Genomic DNA, 25,790 nt, shown 5'->3' on the forward strand with positions numbered 1-25,790 from the left:
TGTCTATTACATTAGAGGATCTCTTTTGTCTTTATTTTGCTTTCTTGGACATTTGTAATATTCAGTGGCCACTTCAAGCATTTGTACCAACATCTCTAATAAAGACATAGATATGACCTATATGTACCCTCTTTATTCAAATTAACCTAACCATAAGGGTACTATTGAGGTTTCGCTAGGCAGAAATGAACATTAGTCAAGGTTCACTATGAAATGCTCGCAAAACTTTTCCAGCGTTCAACTGCCAAGTCATAACTTTGCATTTTGATGAATTAGCGTACACGCTTCTAATTAATGTCTGACAACGTGGTACGAAGTGTGGCGAAGCCTTCTGATGCAAAAATGCGCTCTTTAGTCGATTTGCCCCATTGAACCATGTTTGTAGACAGTTAGAAATATATTTCCACTAGCCAATCCACTTCTACCAGTGGCGGAACTACCGGGGGAGCAGGGGGTGCGAGCAGGCCAAGGCCCGCACCCCTCAGGGCCCCCCGGCAGTCCGTGCGCCACTAACAAATGCGGCCAAATGCGGCCGTACGGAGGGGGCGGGGCCCGGCTGCGCGTTACGCACCAGGGCCCGCCCCCTCTAGGATCGCTACTGACTTCTACTGAAATCAACAAAGAACATTAAAGCACCAAAAGTGTCACAAAGTTTCCATGAACGGAGGTCAGCACATGCCCTTCTGGTATCTGGAAAGTAATAAAATATATCTTGTACCTTCCTGTTAACAGCAGTTGTATCCAAGGAGTGATTGTCCGTATTCGGCTCATCGCTTGTTGTATATCCATTGGAGCCATTGAGAGCCTCAAGCTAGAAATAAAACACAAATATATTTTTCTTCATATAATAACATAGAATTGTTAGCACTTAATAGACTGTACTTGGGAATTAATGCTGAACCTCATCTTGGAAATGACAAATCCTGAAATGTAAACACTTAAGCACAATAAAACCTTAATAATACTAATCCTGTGAAAGTATTCATTTGATTAGGCACATATAGGGGGTAATTTAAATAAAAAAAACTAGAATCCACGATTTGCACTTATTTATCAATAGAAAAAAACATAGGACTGGGAAAAAACACAAAAAATTGAGTTTTCGCTGGAAAACCAGGATCAAACCCCCAAAACACTGAACATTTTGTGAGGGTTAAAACATCTTCAAAATGGTTAAGGGGACATCTGCCATTGACTTTTTATTTTTTTCATTGAATTCGGCAGGTTTTATATGGAATATTTTTGGATTTGGACATGGAACAGCTTCGGGGCATAATAAATCGTGAATAAATTGTGTCTTTTTGTTTTTGCAGAGGCTGGGAAAAATTGCATAATTAACCCCCATAATATATATAGTTTATAAATGTATGGCTTGGGGGCAAATTTGTTTAAATTCATGATATTTTTTCCTAAATGTCCCATTTTTTACAATTTGAATTTTCTGAACTTGAATTTTTAAGACTTATCAATTGAAAAAGAAAAACTCTAATTTGTCAATTAAAACACTGAGAAACTAAAGCCTGGTGAGCTACAATGTGAGGTCTATTATCAACATTTAAGCTATTTTATAAGGTTTTTGGAGCAACAGAATTATTAACCCAAAAATGTAAATCTTCCCTGAACATCATTCAAATATATTGGCTATTTTATTTATTTTTTTCTTGTTCCTGCTTGTTCCTCGGTCCTGTTATTTCCTTGTTCCTGCTTGTTCTTCAGTCCTGTTAGTTCCTTGTTCCTCAGTCAAGAAAGTTCCTTGTTTCTGCTTGTTCCTCAGTCCTGTTAGTTCCTTTTTCCTGCTCGTTCCTCAGTCCTGTTAGTTCCTTTTTCCTGCTTGTTCCTCAGTCCTGTTAGTTCCTTGTTCCTCAGTCAAGAAAGTTTCTTGTTCCTGCTTGTTCCTCAGTCCTGTTAGTTCCTTGTTCCTGCTTGTTCTTCAGTCCTGTTAGTTCCTTGTTCCTGCTTGTTCCTCAGTCCTGTTAGTTCCTTGTTCCTGCTCATTCCTCAATCCTGTTAGTTCCTTGTTTCTGCTTGTTCCTGTCCTGTTAGTTCCTTGTTCCTGCTTGTTTCTCAGTCCTGTTAGTTCCTTGTTCCTGCTTGTTCCTCAGTCAAGTAAGTTCCTTGTTCCTGCTTGTTTCTCAGTCCTGTTAGTTCCTTGTTCCTGCTTGTTCCTCAGTCCTGTTAGTTCCTTGTTCCTGCTCATTCCTCAGTCCTGTTAGTTCCTTGTTTCTGCTTGTTCCTGTCCTGTTAGTTCCTTGTTCCTGCTTGTTTCTCAGTCCTGTTAGTTCCTAGTTCCTGCTCGTTCCTCATTCAAGTCTGCCTCTGACCTATGGCCTGTTATACAGATGTATCTTCAGGTTGTATTCTCTATTCTCATTTGTTTTCTACCTCATCAGTGTCATCTGTTCACATTTCCTATTAAATCATGTTCTGAGCACATTTCCGTATTCTGGTTCTTCTAACACCAAACATGGAGTCACCGTGTTACCAAGCACTTAGGCTCCCACCTGCCAACCACTCACCTGTGATCCACCTGTGACAACAACTTTTATGGAAAAAATTGAGACATGCTTATTCTTTTTTTTTCCTAAAAATAATCAACCCTTGCTCATTAAAGGTTGTGTCTGTAGCAATTTATTAACTTGGTTTGACCTGAATATTAGGCTTGATTTAAAGACTCTGGACAATTTCTTGTAGATGCTTATTAAGAGGGTGTCCCTACCAAAAGTGTATTTGGTTGGCTCAATCTACTGTATGGTTGAATTTATTGAAAACCCTGGCTTGATCTCATATTTTAAACTATCCTCTTAAATATTTGGCTGTTAAGTGGCCAGTTTCACAAACTGAAATAAACCCTGATCAACTTTCACGTTCCATTCATACAGTATTTATAATAGACACGTCTTTTTTTAGAGAGTACAACATGTGAAGGCGTATTTATTGAAGATCGAAATTAAGTTATTTTAGCGGTTTTTGAAACCACGACTTAACTCTAAAACAATGATTATTGTCGTTGAATTTATTAAAAGTTCTGATTATAAAAAAAACAAACTAAAAAAAAGAGCTGAATGATCCAAAACAATACAAATATCTTGAAAAAACTCTAAAATTAGTTTTTTGGATAATTCATGGTTAAAAGAAATCTGAAAACTTCTAAAATTCTGATTTTAAAATGGTCCAATAGGATCAGCGCACCTCCCATTGACTTCTACAGAACCTATGTAGTACAACTTTTACTTGGTGAAGTTTAACATTAAAGGCTTTTGTGGTTTTTTCACTTAATACATTTAAAATTTTTGAGCTTTATGGAAATATAGGAAAACCATAATTTTTTATGATATGTGCAAAAAATTTAAATTCAGGTTTGGCCAGTTGCCTTACTGTCCAAAATATACTCCAGCTGGGCTTCTTATCACAAATTGCATTTTCCCTGCTCTCAATCAACTGATTTATCAATGTTCTAATTAAAATCTTTACAGTGATTCGATTTTTGCTCTAAAACACACAAATGCAAATTATGAGCTTTAAGAACTCTTTTTGAGTGAAATGTAAAAATATGGCACCTTTCAGCTAATGCCTTCATGTAGAAGATAACATTTAAGTAATTTTTTTTTCATTTAAAAAATTTTTGATAGTTGGTAGACCCATTGAAAATGACTTCAGACTGATCCATCTGGGTTATGGGAAGCTATTTGTAAGGGTAATGGTTCCCGAAATGTAAACATGAAAATGTGGATTTGTTCCATTACTTATGGAGTTGTCCCCAAGTTGAGTTGGTCTGGCAAAGACTAAAGGATTTTCTTAGTTTGAAGTTAAAGATATGCGGCTTATGGTCTCTTAAATATTAGCTCCCCTTTTATTTCTGGAATAAACCAGTATAAACCCAATACTAAGGATTTAAATAACTTGATCCTTCGTTTCGTTGCTGCTACAAAGAAAACTCTTCTTCTATATTGGCTCTCAGAAGCTTCCCCCTCCCTGACAGATGTTTTATCACAGATCAATTATGTTGGCAGGAAGCGTTATGGATAAAAATAAATAACCCTCATTTAAAGCGCAGATTTTTAGATAACTGGTCTGTTTTCTTCCAACAAATTGATTCTAGTCATGAAATTGAAATCTTAGGGATATTACAAATCTGATAGTTCTACATATAACGTTTAAATCTGTAAAACCAAGTTTTGGTTTATTTTGGTTTTTATTATTTCTTTCCCTTTTATTTTTTACATTAGCTTTTTTGAGTTCATTAGAATTTAAAAAATCTTGCAAATATTTGAATTTTGTGTTCCATCCCTTCTTGCATAATGTTTTTACTACTTAGAGAAAAATGTAAAAAAAAAAATTATTTTGCATGTATTTTAATCTTGCTGCAATGCCTTTTTATTCTCTATTTCAGCTTGTCGAAATTTGTATATGTTTTATTGACCTCTTTGTACTTAATAAGTCTCAGCTAAATTGAATGCCTTAAAATGCAGTTTTTTTCTTCCCAACCTCAAATTCAGCCTCCCTATAAAAACATAATAGTTTTGTTTTTATAAGATTTCTTTCTTACAAGGGGAATATACTGACAGGTATATATGTTAAGTAGTAATTCACAGTCCTGCCTCCAGCTCTCAGTATTCATTGCAATTAACCCAGCATAGTTGCATTTGGAAGCATTTGGAAGAGCAGATGTAGTGAGCCAAAGGGAAGAGCTAGGTTTTCTGGAATACAGGTATGGGACCTGTTATCCACAATGCTCAGGACCTGGGGTTTTCCAGATAATGGATCTTTCCGTCATACCTTAAGTCTACTAAAAAAAGATCTAAACATTAAATAAACCCAATAGGCTGGTTTTGCTACCAATAAGGATTAATTATATCTTAGTTGGGATCAAGTACAGGTATGGGACCTGCTATCCAGAATGCTCGGGACCTGGGGTTTTCCAGATAATGGATCTTTCCGTAATTTGGGTCTTCATGCCTTAAGTCTATTAGAAATACATTTAAACATTAAATAAACCCAATAGGCTGGTTTTGCTTCCAATAGGGATTAATTATATTTTACTTGGGATCAAGTACAAGCTACTGTTTTATTATTACAGAGAAAAAGGTAATCATTTTTAAAAATTTGGATTATTTAGATAAAATGGAGTCTATGGGAGACAGCCATTCTGTAATTTGGGGTTTTCTGGATATCGGGTTTCCGGATTAGGGATCCTATACCTGTACAAGTTACTGTTTTATTATTACAGAGAAAAAGGAAATACTGTGGATTATTTGGATAAAACGGAGTCTATGGGAGATGGCTTATACCTTTTGGAGCTTTCTGAATAATGGGTTTCCAGTTAACAGATCCATACCCTTACTTGCAATTAAAAAGGACCCTGTTCAAAATCAAAGGTTTGGAGCCTGGGAACTGGAAGGATCAGATCTTTGGATCACAGATAATCTTTGGCTCATTGAGGCTTATTTACTAACCTGGCAATATAAGTTTGGTACAGGTATTTTCTGTATTCTGCCTGTATCCGATTGATTAAAAGCTAACTGCTAACTTATTACAATGGGTTACTGCACTTAATTGATGGATTTAGACCAGTGGAGACTGGAGACCATCCATTTAAATTGTTAATTCAGTAGGGTGTTAAAGACCAGAATTGCTGTTGATCTTGAACACCCCAGTGAAGGAATGTATTACTATAGAGCACATTTGGGGAATTTACACATTCTTCTAGTTTAACAGATGTGCCAGCTCGTTAAAAAACCTTCCTGACTGCCAGGAATGAAAAAAGTGTTAAACATTAAATAAACTGTATTTGTACACATTTTTAATAAAGTAAATTATAAGGCATGTAAAGGCAAAAAAATAAAATCCCGTTTTTACTTTCTTTAATGAAAAAGAAACCTACCTCCAATACACTTTAATTAAAAAATGGGTACCATTTTTTATAAGAAACCTGACTGTATGCAGTGAAATTCTCCCTTCATTTACTGCTGTGGATAGGAATTGTCAGACGGTCCCTAACTGCTCTGCAGGGAAACAATCATACTTATGAACAGCAGGGGGAGCCCCGTCTTACTTCCCAGCCCTGCAGAACTCAAGCAGCTTTGTTTGTTTCCCTGTAGAGCAGTCGGCGACTGTGTCGAGATTTGTATTGGATTTTATTTTTGGCCTTTACATCCCCTTTACTATTTCCAACTCCAGCTGCAGGGACAAAGATCATGGAGCCAGATTTAAAAAAACTGGGATTCTATTTGGAGGATTATTTTGCTGCAGCCACTGGTTCTGCAGAGTTGGAGAAAGTTTGTATTAAACAATATAAAAACTATAAAATCTACATTAGATTACATGACAACACAGGACCCAGTGCAGTCTGTATATTCTGATTATTAATCAGTCTTGATGTATCGGCTTCTGGCAGATATTATTTGACTTGTGCTGTTTTGATAATTTATGATGATCCCTAAGCAGCCCAGACTACACTGAGCATGTGCACAGTCTTGGTCTTGCAAAGATGTATAACAAAGTTCAAGATGGTGACCCCCTGTGGCCAACTTTGAAAGCATAAATCATTTGTTTGATTAGGCTTGTGGTGCAGTAAGTTCATGTTTATGTTAAGTATACAAAATACAGCATTTTTAGCCTTATTCTATTTTAGACTTTAGTTGCCCTTTCAGGAGGAATTTTTCTTAAACCCCCCCCCCAAAAGGCTAGCGGTGCTAAAACCCACAAACACTTACACATACATACACGCATGTATCTGTAACAAAGTTTTTAGTGAGTTTAATGAGAGTAGCGTTGACTAGAGGTACAATGAACTGATCTGAAGATGTTCACGAGTTACGCCACGTGGGACAATCTCTCTCAAACTCTATGGGGTGTGCTGTAATAATAAGGTAGAAACAAATAATTTGTACTTGAGACAAAAGTATGTCAGCTTCCAAACTGTCAGAAATCCAGAATCCCCCTTGTTTCCATGGCAACTGAGTTCCTTCTTCACTATTGTTTCCCAGTAGTTATATGTTACTTAAAAAGTAACTGTTCATTCAGGGAAGAAGAAACCTCAACTTTTTTTTTTTTTTTTAAACAAGGCATTGTGAGGTGAATTTTATTCATGTTATTTAAAGCAGATTTTTTTACTCGCTGGTGTGATAATTCTTCAGTTATTTTGATATATTCAGCAGATCAGGTCAGATCAGGTAATTCCTATACACCAGAAAGCCCAGTTTTAAGGTCAGTTAAGGCGAGATTGGTAGTGAAACCTGATTAGCTGTGCTATGTGCTTTTTCCTCTATATGTATGGGATCTGTCATCCAGAATGCTCAGGATCTGGGGCTTTCCGGATAACAGATCTTTCTGTAATTTGGATCTCCATACCTTAAGTCTACTAGAAAATCATATAAACATTAAATAAACCCAATAAGGATTAATTATGTCTCAGTTGGGATCAAGTAGATGCTATTGTTTTATTATTACAGAGTAAAAGGAAATAATGTTTTAATAATTTGGATTATTTGGATAAAGTGAAGTCTATGGAAGATGGCCTTTCTGTAATTTGGAGCTTTCTGGATAATGGATCCCATAAAAAGCCTGGCTACTAAGTGTTAATTGGATTGGAAACTCCAATAGCTGCCCTAGTGCTCAAAGGCAACCATGTTACTCAAATGCCCAAGTCAAAATCAACCCTAGACCATAAATGGGCAATACCTGTGGCCCCTGATTACTCAATAGGGCTTCTGGCGCAGTAAGTTTATGTTTATATTTAGCATACAAAATACAGTGTTTCTAGCATTGTTCTATTTTAGACTTTAGTTCCCCTTTAAGGCGAGATTGGCAGTGCAACCTGATTAGCTGTGCTATGTGCTTTTTCCTCTACAGGTATGGGACCTGTTATCCAGAATGCTCAGGACCTGGGACTTTCCGGATAACAGATCTTTCAGTAATTTGGATCTCCATACCTTAAAGCTGCCGACAGATCGAGTCGGCAGCTTATTGGCCCGTGTGACGGGCCAACCAACGGGCTTTCCTGATCGATATCTGACTGAAAGTCGGACAGATCTCGATCGGGCGGGTTAAAAAATCCCGTCGGATTGCGGCCGCATCTCTGCCTGTATGCGGTCCCGAGATCCGACCGCCCGTTCTTCTGCATTATGATCTGTTCTTTGGGCTTAAGTTCGGATCAGTCTGATATCGGCCAATTCAATATGGACATATTGAGCAGATATGTGGACAAACGAGCGGCCACCTTAAGTCTACTAGAAAATCATGTAAACGTTAAATAAACTAAATAGGTTTTGCTTCCAATAAGGATTAATTATATCTTTGTTTGGATCAAGTACAAGCTACTGTTTTATTATTACAGAGAACAATTAAATAATTCTTAAAAATATGGATTATTTGGATAAAATGGAGTCTATGGGAGACGGCCTTTCCGTAATTCAGTGCTTCCTGGATAATGGGTTTCTGGATAATAGATTCCATACCTGTATCTGATTCTTTAACCTTGAAAGGCCCTAAGCAAGGGGTGGCTACTAAGTGGTAATTGGATTGAAAAGTCCAACAGCTGCCCTAGTGCTCATAGGCCACCATGTTAATCAAATATCCAAGAATCAAGCCTAGACCAGTAATGGGCAATACCTGTGGCATTCCAGTGCTGAGGAGATGCTAACTTTAGAGGTGCAGTGCCACCTATACATTCTTCAATATTTCTATAGGACAGGTCTTTTAAAAATCTTTTATTTATATGATCCAGCCGTTCCAAATTGAAAGTTGACCCTTAAATCCATAATAGCCTCTAGAAATGTCAGTCGCCCTGAAGCCATTTTTCATATTTTGCTTTGTTAACACATTAGTGTTTTATGTTCATTGTTCTCATATAAACATGGAATGGGTTCAAGATCAGGATCAACTACTGATGACCTTCATATCTACCCTCACTACGGTTCTATCTTTCTCTTCCTGTTCCACCTTCTCTGTCTCCTTTACCCTTTTGGTATTTCTCTCCTTCCATCCCTTTACCCCAGATGTTAGGTTTTCCCTATAGTTTTCATATTTCCAACATATCTCCTGTTTCTGGTCTTCATGACTCCAATTTCTTCTTTTCATCTTTATGTTTCAGTCTCTCATCACCTTTCCTATTATTTTTTCCTTTACTTTTTTATTCTCTCATTAGGGGTCCACCATGATGTCTCCTGACTGTTGAGACTCTTTCATCAACTTTCCAACATAAATTAATTAAGATTTTGTACATGTACAGTAATTGCTATTGAAAGCAGCATCTGTCTGTCCTTTTTTATTTGCTTCTCCTGACTGTTGAAACAATGTAGCACAAATTAGCTTTCCCATGAAGTCTAGCATTGTTTTTGTGATTAACAGACTTGCAAAGAAGCATGCAATGTAGGGTTGCCACCTTTTATGGCTATGCAGACTGGGCAGGGGGCGGGGCTATGACACAGAGGGGGAGGGATGTGATGCAGAGGGGACAGGGCTGGGCCATGGAGGGTGTGGATTGTGACGTCGGGGACGGGGTTATGTCAATCAAAGGGAATCCTGCCCAGTTTTTTCCTAATTTGGAAAACCGGGCAGGTAGTTTTGATCTTCAAAATTACCAGGATGTCCGGGTCAAAACCAAACAGCTGGCAACCCTAATGCCATGTATTGTGGGAATCAGTTTGAGGAGAACTACAGTGAGGAGTCTACATACAATAGAAATAGACAGACACTGCTTTCACTAGTAGATTTAAGAGACACTAAAATCACTGAATATTTTACAATTGGAATATTAACTAGAATTACATTTTGAGGCAAGGCCTCAATAGTGTTGCCTTACCTTGGTCAAAAGTAGCCCCTAGCACTCCCCAAACTCCAGTATCTGAACTTTAACATATTTTTATAGTAAAACTGGAAGATGAAATGTTAGTTTCACCACCTTTGTTAAAACAGATTCTTATAGATTGACACATTGATCTGCTTTGATAAATATATCTGTCCAGTCATGTCAAGTCATGGAGGGTCCCTAATGTTTTACTTGTACCTCACTGTGCTAATGGAGGGCTATGTTCAACAGCATACCATAGAATGTTGGGTTTTAAACCCTTGCATTGGCATAGTGTAGGGTAGGTAAGCCATGGAGCTGGTAGGGTCAGGTGACAGGGTAGACTAGAGGTTCAACTTTATCCTTACCATGAGTGTAAGGCAGGTGAGCCATGGAGCTGGAAGAGTCAAGTGAATGTGTAGACTTGACGTCCAACTTAAGATGTACCATGAGGGTAGGTGAGCAAGTAAATCAAAATAGTAAACGAAGGAGAACTCCAGCAGACTCGGGTTGATACCCTTTATCAAGGTGAGCCTTAGAGCTGGCAGTGTCAAGTGACTGGCTAGACTAGAGGTCCAACTAAAACAGTACCATGAAAGTAGGGTAGGTGAGACATAGATCTGGCAGGTCAAGTGACTGGGTAAACTACAGAACCAACTAAAGCTGTACCATGAGATCTCCTGTCTTACTGGTCAGCCATCCCAGCCATGTCTCACAATGGCAGTTGAAATTTCCCAGACATTTTTTAAGGTTTACCTTAAATTTCCCAAGCATCACTATCTGCAAGTACATTTCCTCAACAGGGAAGGAATAAATGCCACATATCAACAAACAGACTGATAAGAACTAAAAACAAGAAGCGAAATAAGTCTGTGTGACGATATTATTAGTGTATGTCTAATTGCCTGACCATACTCTTCAGAATATTAATTCACACCGGAGTTATCTGATTGACTGCACATCAGAAAGAAAACAGGCTTTTTTTAGCATTAAACATAATGAGCAGCAATTAGAAAACAGCATAAAAGAAGACAACCTAATGATTTCCTCCTGCCAGTCTTCTGCATGAATATACATTTATTTGCGCTTGGTACAAGGATTTGAGAAGAGGCCCTGGATCACAAGAAGCAAATAAAAGAACACAACATGAAATCATCTAAAGCAATGAAGTTAAACAATGTTTCGGTGGTGCAATTGTAGACATCAACATTCGATAACATTCATCAATAGTGATAAGTGACTCTGTCCCATTTTGCTTTGCCGAAAAAATTAGAGAAACTACGAGAAAATCTGTGAAACGGGAAAATTTGAGAAACATATTAGAATCGATAGAGGGGAAATTTTTGTTGCGGGAACTTTTTTGTAGCAAAATACATTAGAGTCTAGGGGGCAAATTCACTAAAGCGCGAAGCGCCGAACGCTAGCGTTAATTCGCTAGCGTTGGCCATTTTCGCTACTGCGCAAATTTACTAACGAACGCTGGCGTAGTTTCGCTAGTGTTACTTCGCAACCTTACGCCAGGCGAATCTTCGCTAGCGACGAAACTACGCGAATTCACTAACTTGCGCAGTGTAGCGAACGCTACCTTTTACGCTAGACTTCCTTCGCCACCTCAGACCTGGCGAAGCGCAATAGAGTAGATAGGGATTGTTTAAAAAAAAGTCAAAATTTTTTCTAAGTCCCAAAATACGCTGGCGTGTTTTCTACATGACGGGTGATAGGCTGAAAAAGATCGAAAAAATTTTGGGGCTCCCCTTCCTCCCCCTACATTTCCTGACTCATGGCAACTTACCTAGACAGTGGGCACATGTGTAGGGCAAAATAAATTTTTTATTGGCTGATTTGAAGGTTTTCTAGCCATTTGTAGTGCAGATACGTGTTCCTTCATTGAAATTTGAATTTCGCGCCGTATGCAAATTACCCTTCGCTAGCGTAACTTCGCTTTATATAGCGAAACAACGCTAGCGCAACTCCGCAACCTTTCGCTACCCCTGTGCGCAACTTCGCATTTTAGTGAATTTGCGGAGCGCTGGCGAAAATTCGCCTGGCGAAGAGCGGCGAAGTTGCGCCTGGCGCAACTTCGATTCATGGTGAATTTGCCCCTAGGGGTAAATTTATCAAAGAGTGAAGTTCCGCCACTAGAGTGAAATTCCGCAGTTCTCAATTCATTTCTATGGGATTTTGAAAGGCGTATTTATCAATGGGTGAAAGTGAAAGTTCACCCTTTAATAAATACGCCTATAAAAATCCCATAGAAATGAATTGAGAGTGGCGGAATTTCACTCTAGTGGCGGAACTTCACTCTTTGATAAATATACCCCTATGGGTGACATTTTTGTCTATTGCAACTTGTTTATCTACCGCACAACTTTTTTGTCTACCACATGACATTTTTGTCTACCGCACAACAATTTTTAAAACTTCACAGGTGGCAAATTTTTAAAACTTCACATGTGACAAATTTTTGGCCCATTCCATGAAACTGTTTGTCATCAGCGAAACCATACATGCCAAAAAAATTCGCTCGTCACTAATCAAAAACAGAATGCTTGCTATACCTGACAGAGCAGGTATAAAATAACTTTATATATAACTTTAAAGCACATTTTTACCTGTCTTTTAATTTCATTTTGATATAACAACTCAACAATAGCAACTGAACATTCTGTCTGGCTGCTGACTCCATTTTATCCAAAAAATCCAAATTTTTAAAAATGTAATAATAAAACAGTCGCTTGTACTTGATCCCAACTAAGATATAATTAATCCTTATTGGAGGCAAAACCAGCCTATTGGGTTTATTTAATGTTTATATGATTTTCTAGTAGACTTGAATGAAGTATGAAGATCCAAATTACAGAAATATCCGTTATCTTGAAAACCCCAGGTCCCGAGCATTCTGGATAACAGGTCCTATACCTGTATTCTTAAATTTTAGAGCAATTGGTCTGCAAAATCCTAATATCGTGTATAATGAATTGAAAAAAAAATTGGGGAAATGATGACGCAATGAGATGGATAAAACTGATTATTGAAATTATTACAAAAATCAAAGGCAAAACTAAAACGCTAAGATCGATTGAAGGTGTCAAGAGAGGAAAATGAGGATTCCAATGTTTAGAGAGACAAGGTGCCCCAGAATATATTGTAAATATCTCACAGTGTAGTAGATGTGGTCCGGGTGCACCAGCCCCAGACCCCCAGCTTTAGGGAGCGGCACGCCAGAAAAATCAATGAAAGAACAGGACTGCCCGGCACTCAAAATGGATCCACAGGACCAGAAAAGTATAAAGTTAAAAAATATATCTTTATTTTACAAAGTTAAAAATGTATACTTGCATCTCCATCTGCCCTACCCGTTTCATACCCCCCAGGGTACTTAATCATGGGCTATCATGATTAAGTACCCTGGGGGGGTACGAAACGCATAGGGTGGATGGAGATGCAAGGAAAATGAGGACCCTGTAAAACCCAGCTATTATCCCTATTACCCTGGAGATAATGATGAAGCGAAGGCAGAGCAACTGTATAAATTAGCCTATTTTTCTAACCAGGGTCAGACTGGGCCGGTGGGGCTCACCGGGTTTTTTCCAGGTCTCCCACCGCTCCGGTCCGACCCTGTTTGTGCTCAGACCTGCTTCACACAGCTTGTGCTCCAAAAACGCCAATCCCGCCTGACGTGCACCAGTACATGCTGGCGCAGGAGGTGGCAGGGGAGGCCAAGCGGGATTTCTGGCTGAGCTGGGGGCAAGGGCCTTGATCCACCAGCCATCATGGCCCCAGACCCACTCCACACAGCCTGCACTCCTGACCTCCAGGGGGGCAGAGCAAGATTTCCAGCTCAGGAGGGGGGTGGAAGGGGGCCCGTAGAGAGGGGGTCCTGATGCGGCAGCCCCGGTGGGCCCAGACAACCCCAGTCCGACACTGTGTCTAACTGAATGTTGACAGGTCTATTGGAACTAAATGCAAAGCAACTTCTGGAAAAGTGCTGAATAGTGGAGTCTATATATAAAACAAAAGCATATTCAAATGGCAAGCAATGTACTAACAATTCACAGCAAGCCGGCAACCATAAAAGGCAAGCTGGCAACTAAACAACAGAATGACTGTGGGGTTAACTTTGCAAACATTCTACATTTTTAAAAAAAAATGTATCTGGAACCTTGTAACAAGGTGCCCTAACCAAATGGAGGACCTGAACATGGAGCTTAAATCCCTCTTTCTGAAAACCACGACAGCAACAGCATCGAAATACTTATTGTTGTTTATCAAAATTTATGCATATGTGACCTTGGGTGTAACCTGTTTCTTGCGACAATCAAATATCCTGTTTTTTGTTACCCTGAGTTGTCATGGATATGTGTGTTGACTTCTAATTCAGTCTCTACAAGGCACCAGAAAGCCATCCTGTCTAGTCACAGCACCTATTTAATGAATATGAATCAACAAATTATTTATGCACATGCACTTCAATATGACAGCAAATTAAGGTTTTTAATTAAAATCCATATTATTAAAACTTATGAATATTTAACAGCATTTGGATGCATTGCTTCATAACTTTAGCTATGATATTTTGTTGTCAACACAAGTATTTGGAACATGTCCAAATATATTGGTGTAGCCTGATTTTGAGTTTTGTAAAGGAGAAGTTTGGTTGGTCAGCAAACTTTTACCCATGGACGGCTGCTCACCAGTAATTGTCCCTCTTCTCTTTAGGGTTGAGTCCTCTGTTCATTTGCATTACTCTAGGAAGGTGACTCCACTATGATCAGGCGTGGATATATAGTAAGGCACATCTAGAGCACAGGGAGAGCAACAAGGAAACTCTAGCATTGGATCTAGACTCATGTCAATTATGGATGGAAAGGGAAGGCAATCAGTAAAGGGGTTGATGAGAGTGTCAGAAAGAATCAAAATTGCCCTAGGAATGCAACAATGGAGAAGATGACATGACATCAAGGTTCATCAAACTTCTGATTGGAGAATTTGGATTCCTAGATCTGGGAAAATTGTGTGTCCTTTATCACACTTCCCAAAAAAGTGTTTGTCATCATCTTTGCCCTACTGTTGCCATTTTGTCCTACTGTTATCTATGAAGATTTTTATTCATCCATGTCATGGTATATTTAGTAGAAGAAAATCTAGAGCAAATGGACTGGCTGAGTATTTGCTGAAGACGTTTCACTAATCATCTAAGCAAATTCTTTAGTTCAACTGGAAAGTATAGCAAGTCCTCAGCATATAAACTCTTCCAATAAACCAAAGAGGTCATTGGGTTGCTCTAGATTTACTTATACTAGATTGTCCTACTGTTGCCAAATTGCCCTATTGTTCAGGTTCTTACCTTTTGTTGTTCTTCCGGGGTCCACTATAAGAGAAAGTCCAGGTCAGTCACCCCAACCTGTAGCCTCCCAAAATGTTGTTGTTGTTTTTATTGGTCACTGGTACAAGACCTCGCTGTTGGCAATAGGAATGACTTTACAAATATACATAATTGCACATATCTGAACCAAGCATAGAACAGTACCTCTGAGGCTCTTTGTAAGCTCTCCGGGCCAGTAGATGATGAGTTATTCTTCTCCCATAACTCTGCTATATGGTTCAGTTCAGCTACTTTTTCTTCATAGTTTTTGTGGGCATTTAGCAGTGTTACCTCATAGCATTCTTGTATGTCTAGAAAGACAGACATAAAATAAGCATTATAGATTATCATCCAACTTTTAAAATGGAATTGCTAATCTATAGCATCATATTATACTGTATACTACAGGATTGTATATAAGGAAGCCCATGCCAACAGGTCTGTCATTAAACAGCAGGGTAGAGCAATCTGGACTCAAAGTCCCTCTTGCTTTTTGGAAAGGAATGGCCATGGAATTGGGCCCCAATGGTGTTGGTCTTGGAGGCCCCAATCTTTGTTCTGATGGAGGACCTGGCTGCAACACAAAATCATTGCTTTTAAATAATGAATTGTCAAAACAAATGACCCAATCCCCATAAGCTGCTATGGTACAAAAGTTCCAAAGCCGAAATGGAAAACTGGTCTTACAGGACAACCTTCTACATGTGTGGGGCCAGAATAAACAGAATGATCAGCATAGCAAGATAGGCATCGGAACGGAGGGGACAGACAGGACATGGCTCCCATAATTTACTGCCTCTGTTTTGAATACTGATGGAGACAGGCAAACTAGAGGCAAGAAAAGTTGGGAACAGCCGCGCACATAAAAATTGTCCCGTGGCAAAATTATTCGGATGCCCATTGACTTTAATGCATTTGGACAAGATATAAAAAATGATGTGGGTGTCCGAATTGCCGCGCGTCAAAATTACCTTGACGCTCAATGACTTCATTGCGATTCACAAATATTTCACCAATTCTCTAATTTTTCGGTGAAGCAAGTTGGGACAAATTTGCCCATCATTTTTTGGGGTTTACTTCACTATTTCTATATTTTCTAAAATGATCCAGGCCCCAGAGCTTCTGCTGCATATATTTATTTTGCCATAACCCCCAATTGTCCCTGTCAAGTAAGACCTCTGCCACCCTAGTTTGCATTGCACATCTGACCACTGTTCTTAGGGGGAACCAAAAATGGTGGTTCTTTCTCAAGTTACATTGGAGGTGTGTCTGAAAGTAACTAAGCAAAGTCAAGGCAGATCAAAGGAGAACCCTAAAACATTTCCAGTTAAGCTATACAAATTCTACTTTCAGATACATAGAAATACTATGTGCTGTTCAATGGCAAGTCCTGCAGGTTCCTCTCAATTCAATTTCTAGAAAATTTTAAAAAATGGATCAAATTATCTTACAGATTCAATGAAATATATAAATTGAATTGTTTAAAATCAAGATTTAAGATTGAAGCCTTCTAAAGTATCAGCCCCTCACATTCCAAAAGATTGACTTGTCTAAGGTGATACTATTGATCGAATCCTCTTTCCTGAAAGCTCAATTGTCCCTTAAAGGAAGATTGATCACTAATATTGATGGGCGAATAACTTCGCCAGGGCCGAATTTGCGGCGAATTTCCATGTCGCCGGCGAATACATTTCCCGGAACTGCCATGAACATTTTGGACGTGCATCGGAAAGGTTGATCACGTCAAAACCGTTGCGCGTCAACATTATTCAGATGCCCAATGACTTTACCGCCGGCGTCAAAATTGACGGCAGTGTCATAATTGACACAAGCGTCAAAATTCACGTTTCGCTAATTATTTGCCATTTCGTGGGAAATTCGCAAATTGTTCGGCTAAGAGAAAGATTGATCATTAATGATTGATTGCAATCTTTTAGTAATGATCAATGTTAAATGTTTAATCAAGAAAAAAATTATGATTAAACAGTATCAAGTTTTTTTCTCAATTGTTAACATAATTATTAAATACCTCACACAGGAAAAACTAGATCATATTATGTTGCAGAAAAAAAACTTGATGGCAAACAAAAGTCACATCATTACACTATTTTTTTTACTTTACTATTAAGATTTGCTTCACAATCTTGAAAATTTTAAATTACTTAAATGTTGAAAACACATCTCCTACTGATTTCTATAATAGCTTGACAGGTTTTATGTGCAAAATGTGTTCATTTAAGTTTTAGATTCTCTTCAACTAATACATCTCAAAATTCTAGTTTGTAAAAAATGTATTTAAAAAAAATCACGTAAAAACAATTTCAAATGTTTTATACATTTGCCCCAGATTTGGGCATTTTATAGAAAAATAAGATTTTTTTTTTTAATTTTGACTATTTAATGGCAGTTTCTGCTTACAGTAACAGAACAGACTCATTGATGAAATAGTTACCAGTTGTAAAACATTCTAAAACTCTGTTAAAATGGGAACAAAACACTACTTATAGAACTGGGATGACTTCCGAATTTTCTCCCTTTATCCTTTTAACATATAATTCAACAGAACAGTATTCAAATTTGGAATTTGAACAGTTTAAATAATATGCTAGTCTAAAAGCAGCTCTAAATTGCAGGGGTGAACTCGTTGCCGCTGCTTTAAATGGTATTTGTATTGAAAAGAACAGCACAAGAGTCACGTCTTGATGGGAAGTGAAACCTATAAAACTATAAAACTGTTATTACAGGAAAAAATATAGGGATAGTTTAAAAGTATATGGTAGTTTGTAACTATTTAATGGCAGTTTCTGCTTACAGTAACAGAACAGACTATCCCTATAAAAATATAGGGATAGTTTAAAAGTATATGGTAGTTTGTAATCAGTCAACCAAAGGAGGAATAATATGAGATAAAATGCAGTTAAAAATATGCAAGTATGGCAGCTAAACAGAGGATACGATCAAAATGGTGGATATTGCTGCCCAAAACAGGAGAATTTCTTAAAACATTCCCCCTGATGTAAGCAACTTAATATTTGGAACTGATTCGTTCTGATCTGCCTGATGTGTGTATATAAATATATATATATATATATATATCATTTGAAGGAATTACTTAAAGCAGATACATGAGGACCCGAGACAGATAATTTCCTTGTTATCTTTTTTTTATTCCTTAATAATGATTTATTTTATTTAGTACTGGGTTTTTTTCTTGGTGGGGGTTGAAGAAATTTGAGGGTTTCTAGGAGTGACGTGCCCTTTGTTTTTTGTAACTGGGTTTTGTAAGGGTTTGGTATTTGTCACAGTTGGGTAGGTTGGCAGGTCCACCACAGGGGCCCCCCTCCGGACCCCACTTCTTCTGCCATAACTCCCCTACAGGCCTCTAGCCTCAGTAGCAGGGTTATATCAGGGAGCAGAGCAGGCTGTAAACAGGTGCAGGTGTGAGTCAGTTCATCAGATGAAGTGCCAGAAAGAGGCATGAAACGCGTCAGGTGACCTAACATGTCATAGGGTAGGAGTACATCTGTTATAGATGCCTGTTTGTTATTTTACGATCCAATAAAGCTGGAAATTTTTATTTAACGCCATAAGTGTGGATTGGCTTCCTTAAACTACCTTATCCCTCACACATGATGTCCGCTGAGGGAGCCGGCACAATTTTGGTAGTGGGCACAATTGAGAAGCGACGAGGACACAGGCATGTGAGTTTTTCCCTATCTGTTACAGGTGTGAGTCAGCATGGGCTGAATTTACATATTGGGCACCCCTAGGCCATCTGATGTTTGTCGTTCCCATCCCCTCCCTTTTATTTGTGCAAATTTTCATCATCGGGACTGGAGCAATGGGGGTTTAAAAAAACTATTTTATCTCCCAGTGTTTCTGAACCAATGTGGGTGTGGTTGGGCAGCTGGCCGCCCCCTAAAATCCTACCGCCCTAGGTCCGGGCCTTGGTGGCCTCTCCACAAATCCGGGTGTGGAGTCGGCGTGTCCCATGAGGGCCTGGTCCAACCAGGTTTTTACCCAGTCTGACCTGAGTGGGATTTATGTAAAATTTCAGTAGACAACTGGCAAAACCGTACAAAAAGTCCTACATCCAATCAGGTAGTTATAGCTAGAAAAACTAATTCCCAACAAAAGTAATTATGTTATTTTGTAACATTTCTCCCTTTCATTAACTTCAGAATAATATTTTTTATACCAAAAGACAATTTTACTAAATAACAATGAACAAATTATTGTCTATGTATAAAAAACAGTACTCACCCTTATTTTTGTGGGTAAAAGCAGCAAGATTTTCTCCTGACCATTGACTATGGCTTATAGTGAGACTTAGGCTGTAAAAGCACCAGGAACTTGGCATAACCCAAGTTGTAAATTTGAGGTACTATCACTTTCTGAACCTGAACAGTATCCTCATTTTAAAAAGGTTTGTCTCCAATGGTTTTCTTTTCAAGGAGATAATAGATAAGCATTGGAATAGGTTCATGATGCTGCCCTTTCTTTTTCTTTCTTTCTTTCTTTTTCTTTCTTTCTTTTTTTTACTATTATTACTTTTATTCAACTATTAGCCAAAGGTTAGACCTCAAGAGGAGGGGGCTTGAACATAAAACGCTTTGTTGTGAACATAAATGGCAATTGTTTCTCCTACTCAATGTAACTAGAAAAGTTGCAATGGGATTTTTACCATTTTTGATTTAACATGGAGCTGTTATCTTTAGGGATGGGCAAATTTTTTTGCCTTGTTTCGCCATGAAAATGACGGCCATAGACTTGTATGGCATCATGGGGCAAAAAAAAATTGCCGACGGCGAATCTTAGGCAAAACTAAACTGGTCAAATTCGCCCAGGCCTATCTTGTGACGGGGAGTTGTTATTTGGTTATCTTCCCATTGTTCTATTCTTAGGCTGCTGGGGGGGAGGGAGGTGATATCACTCCAGCTTGCAGTGCAGCAGTAAAGAGTGACTGAGGCACCTGGGAAACTGACAATATGTCAGCTTTCAAAATTAAATATAAAAAAAAATCTGTTTGCTCTTTTGAAAACCGAGCATTATTATTAAGTAATGAGTTTTGAAAAACACATGTTTTACCATGACATAATCCCTTTAAGAAATCATATTTGAATAATCTTGCGAAAACCCGTTTATTTAATCATTTTTAAAGTTGTATTGAAGTCTTCATTTAACCAATTGGCAGTGAGGTTGGAGTGCTCCATTTTTATCGTTTGGCGTTCTTAAAGTGTATCACTCACTTATCCATAGTTACAAGAATATCTACGATATCAAATAAACTTTCACCCCCAAATCTCACCCTTACTGACCTTCAAGATAGGATTTCGGAAGCCTTTTTTTTTTTTTTACAAAGCATTCAGCCTGAGCTCACTGCTCCATGACAGCAATGTATTTCGGGAACCACTGATTTAAAGCGCAATCAAAGTCAAAAGGTGCAGCCCAATATAGTGCGGTGAGCTCAGGTTTGTTGATGCATCGGACAGTAGAGTAGTCATGTTGCAAGCAAGGCTAATATGTGAGAAGGAGAATTGTATCTGTAGTTAAGTCAAGTGAGCTTGGACTTACAATAACATAATATCAGTTTCCAAGTGTTTCCATCCGAAGAAGCCGAGAGCCTTAGGGACACGTTTCTTTAGTTCATTTTCATTTAACATGCAGATCATACCTAAGCTTTGCAGACAAGGATGAAACAAGGCTTGGAGACTACTAAATATATTTCCCTGCATAAGCAATGAGCCAAGTGTTCCAATGAAGAACAAAAGGTTAAATATAACTAATAACTACAGCCACGAGTAGCCGGCGCAGCCTTTAGATTTGTCTGTATCTTTGGATTAACAAATTTGCCCGATTCACTTCTTTCTTCCAAAAATAGACAACGAGATCTGATTAAACAAATGTCACAAAAAATTACTCTGTAGAGTCTTTTATTCATATTGCAATTATGGAATACATTGATTTTAATCGCATCTTTAGGAAAGGGTTTGACAACTTCTGTCTATAAATATAGATAATAATGCAGGGAAAGCCTCATTAAAGGGGAACTATCGCAAACATTTGATTTGATATAAGTTTCCTCATACTGAAGTAAAAAACGTTCTAAATACAATCAATTAAAAATTCTGCATTGTTTCTGAAATAATCAAGTTTATTTTCATGTTTAAATTTCCTAGCAGATGAGCTCACTCAAATAACTGATTATAGTACAAACAAATCTAACAAAATAACTGCCTTTTGCACAAATCCTGCATGTAGAGAGACATGATGTCTGGTGATTTGAATAGTGATCTCTAATACATCTTCTAGGTAAAAGGAGCCCCCCCCTGTAAGATACAGTATATTGGATCATTCATCTGATACCCAACTCCTGAATGAGGAGAAACAGATGCTGAGAGAGGAATAGTGAAGATAAATTGGATTATTTCAGAATCGGTATAGAATTTTTAATTGATTGTATTTAGAAAGTTTCTAATTTCAGTATGCTGAAGCTAATATTAAATTTAAATTTTCACAATAATTCCCCTTTAATCTACCTATTTGAATTAGGACATCTGCATACCTCCCAACATTTTGGAAATAAAAAGAGGGGAGAAAAAATTGCCATGCATAGGGCCTAAAATTTTTGACCACGCCCATTTTTGTGGTCATACCCCCTAATTACCATGCTCATTTTACAAAATTTAGCAGGTTATGAAAGTTTGAACATATTTCTGAGGTTTTTTTTCACTTATTATAGTTTTGCTTAAGAAGGTGAATTGCCCTTTAAGATGTGACTCAAACGTCTCCCAAGGGACCTGTTATCTTATATTGTTACAATAACTCATTTCCTTATCTCAAAATTATTACAAAAGTATCTTAGGATAAGGTCACACTGGGAGATTTGGGGAGATCTAGTTGCCCGGCAACTAATCGCCTCTTCTTTTGGGTGACTTATTTCCCCAAACTGCTTCCCCCTGTCTTCCGCCTGCTAGAATGAAAAATCACCTGCGGCATGGCACTTGCGGAGCTTAGTTTTCTGAAGTAATCTCACGAGGAAACTTTCATTCTTGCAGGTGGAAGACAGGGGGAAGCAGTTCGAGGAGATTAGTCACCCCAAAGAAGAGTTGATTAGTCGCCAGCCGACTAAATCTTCTCGAATCTCCCAGTGTGACCGTACCCTTATCTGAACCTCCTGGAAGCTCTTGGCTCTCTGCCAAAAGCCAATTAAGTTAGAAACAGTGTTTCTTTTTTTAGCTGTTCAGTGCAGAGAAAATCGGGACTTTCTTTCTTAACTTTGAATTAGAGACAGATGTAGATGTTGCCACTTATATAATAGCCAGTGAATATCCTATTTGTTCTCATGCTGTGGCGTAACAACGCTTCACCGGGCCCCCACCCCACAAAAAAAGGGGCCAGGTGTACAGCAGCTCCTAGTTAGCCCTTCCTCCACCCGCCATTGTGCTTGATTACGTCCCCCACCTAGGACTGTATTTAGGTCTGATGTGGGCCCTAGGCACTGGAGCTAAACCTGCCCCCTACGTGACATCAGCGCGTTGTGCGTGTGACTTCACACGAACGGATGTTTTGGAAGTGATGTCATGCAACGTATGTGTATGACGTCACTTCCACCAACCAGCCCAACTCCCTATCCCTCATCCCCCCAGCTCTTTCGCCGGATTTCCTATGGAAAAAAAATTATTTATAGGCACCAGAGGGCCGCCTCCCAAAACCTGCCGCCCTAGGCGGCCTTGATATAAATATGCCCCTGCCCCCACTCCCCACGCCACTCCTAGTAGGTAAGAAAGCGACTGGGAGGAGATTTTCCTAACTACAAAGTACTCCATGGTCTTGCACAAACAAAATCTAACAAAATAACTGACTCTGCCATAAATCCTGCATGTAGAGAGACAGGCTTTCTATTGAGTTCTAATAAACCTTTTGGTTTATAACACAGCATTCTGTCAACCCAGACCTAACTAAACAATTGAAACATTTGAAATGATCAATCTACCCTTTTAGGAATCTAGGCCAACACAGTTCCCAGGATTAACAGTGATTTGATTTAAACTGTCAAAGTGAATTTTATTTTGTGTCCTTTATTTATAAACAAGTTTCAAAACTGCTCTGATTAAATGACAGTGGAAACAAATAACGTTGTAGTCCCTCTTTTTTGTCAGCATTACAGTAATCTAACAAACAGATGGTGCTTTAATCCTCGGTATAACTAACAGAAGCAGCCACTTGCAATCATTTTCCAGGAAATTAATTATTCAGAATCCAAGTAAAATGATAAGAGACGCAGGGCATATTAAAGAAAATAAGCACAAGAAATTTATTCAATTTAATTACTGCTTGATATCTTGTTCTTAATTTATTTATACCAAGATACTTATTAATTATATCAGGGCAAGGAGTTCCCCATCCATTGGTTAGGCATGCCCTGGGGAATATGGCCTTTTTTCGATGTGTCCCGACCTCTGGTGACACGAAATGTGTCAGGCTTTTATTTTTTTTAAATGTTTAGCTCCTGGTTTTCAACTATAGGTGATCCGGTATGTGCCAGCATGCAATGATGTTTTCCTATGCCCTGGGGGAATCTGGGAATGCTGGAAGTTCAGGTGGGTCCCTTAGTCTATAAATGGGAAGAGATAGCAAAGTAGAAAGCACTTTGAACTCAACCTTAGGAGGTTGGTAGATGATGCTAAAGATACTGAGGTGGGAGGACTAAAGACCTTGCAAGCTCCCTCCATTGGGACATATGAAGTAAGATTAGCTAGACAGATTGCACCTCTAATAGCTAGAGCTAGGAATTATTGATAGGATGGAGCAGTTAGTAGAGCAATCAGAAGCTCCACCAAAATTATCAGAAAGGGTTCATTATGGCTTTGTCCTCTGGGGGTCTGGACACTTGTAACTGATTACTACCACTGACTATAACCCAGGGGTGTCCAAACTTTTTGCAACGAGGGCCAGATTTGGTGAGGTGAAAATGTGTGGGGGCCGACCATTCAGCCTGACATTCTTTGAACCATTAACATCATTTAACTCATTTAACCAAGGAATCACGTAGCCGTAGCAGTAATATTTGGGCACATTAGTGAAATGATCTGCCACTTGGTCTATACTGCTGCCTGTGTGCTGAAGGTGTTAGTAATAGACACGTACTGGCACATAGTGACACGCCGCTCTCACATACTTTTTTTAATTTACTGTACTGGCACTTCAGTATGTCTATTGCACCTTCAGCCCTAAAGAAGTATGTGAGAGCAGCACTTCTGTAACGGTCGGCACCCAACACCAGAACAAACACCAGGCACCCTGGTCTCTGCTTGTGCTTCACCAGTAGTGTGACCCCCTTTGAGCCTCGGGAGGAGCCCTCAGCTTACTTGGATGCCACCTGGACTTAAACGAGAGGTGCGAGATAAGGGTTCTGGATAGGCAGAGGGGCATGACTGTAGAGCAAAGTCTTTTGACAGAAGGTCGTAGTACAAGGCGTTAGGCAATAGAGTAGTCAGATCAGGCCGGGTCGACGCAGGCAGAAAGTCAGTGTAAACAATTCAGGCCAGGTCTGGGCAGGCAGCGTTCAAAGCGAGGTCAGGCAGGCACGGGTCAAAACCGGGAGATCAATCAGAGGGATACGGCAGAAGAGGTAATCGAAATTCAGGCAATGGATCAGGATACAGAGGTCAGAATCGTCAGGAACAGGCAGGGGTCACAACAGGTAGTCAGGATCAAGTACAGGATCAGAATAGCAACAGCTAAAGGCACCAGGAACAACCTATAATGGGCCATGAGAACTAGAGGAATGTCCCTTTAAATATTTGAATTTTCGCGCCGTTGCGCACTGATGTCATCACGTCACCACGCATGCGCATAAAGCAGAAGAGGCGCGCGCCCTTAATGATCCGGCACCATGACAGAGAGAGGACGCGGCGGGCGTCCCCACCGAAGGGGCGGCAGGCGTCCCTGCCGACCCCCCAATAGACCACCAGGGTAATCCTTTACAGCTTCACTACATGCCAGTACATGTCTATTGCTAAGACCTTCAGCACACAGGCAGCAGTGTAGACCAAGAGTCAGATCATTTCACTAATGTGCCCAAATATTACTGCTACGGCTATGCAATTCCTGATCGCACTGTGCTGGGAGGCCACATTATTATTAATTTCATGATGGGGGCTGAGGGCCGTTGTAAATTTGAAAACTGGCCGCAATTGGCCCCCGGGCCTGACTTTGGACATGTCTGCTATAACCAACACTAAGTCTGTGCCCATTTCTCCAGTGAAGTGTCTACTGAGTGAATATACCATGTAGCATCCTGAACTAGGATCTGTAAAAGCTATAGAGATAGCCTTCTGGAAAAGTTTGCTGTGATATTCCAGCAATTAAATGATTAGCTGTGATGTTTAGAACCAATGGAGCCCAAGTGACAGAAGATCTGCTTAGACCCACCAGATTGAGAAAGTCACATGCAACGAGTGCTCTACTGAATGATGGAGGAGCCTCAACTAGCCAGGCTAGGGTAGCCAACAGGTGTGTCAGGGGACTAGCAAGTGCCCTGCTAAACTTTATTATTACTTTTGCATTACTTTATTATACTAGAAAAATAGGATACAAATACCATAGCCAGTGCAACGGGTATAAGTGAAGGCA

At 39.2% G+C, this 25,790-nt stretch overlaps 1 long non-coding RNA gene across 1 annotated transcript in view; it reads right to left on the bottom strand.

The window, feature by feature from the left end:
• Nucleotides 1-724: 724 nt before the first annotated feature.
• LOC121400722 overlaps nucleotides 725-25,790 on the bottom strand; it is a 71,691-nt gene continuing 46,625 nt past the window's right edge. The window contains exons 2-3 of the long non-coding RNA XR_005965936.1: nucleotides 15,318-15,463; nucleotides 725-811 (exon numbers count right to left, since the gene is read on the bottom strand). This is a non-coding gene — a long non-coding RNA (uncharacterized LOC121400722). The remainder of the gene's footprint in view (nucleotides 812-15,317; nucleotides 15,464-25,790) is intronic.

Source organism: Xenopus laevis, chromosome 2S (genome assembly GCF_017654675.1).
Source record: "Xenopus laevis strain J_2021 chromosome 2S, Xenopus_laevis_v10.1, whole genome shotgun sequence".
NCBI classification, from domain to species: domain Eukaryota; kingdom Metazoa; phylum Chordata; class Amphibia; order Anura; family Pipidae; genus Xenopus; species Xenopus laevis.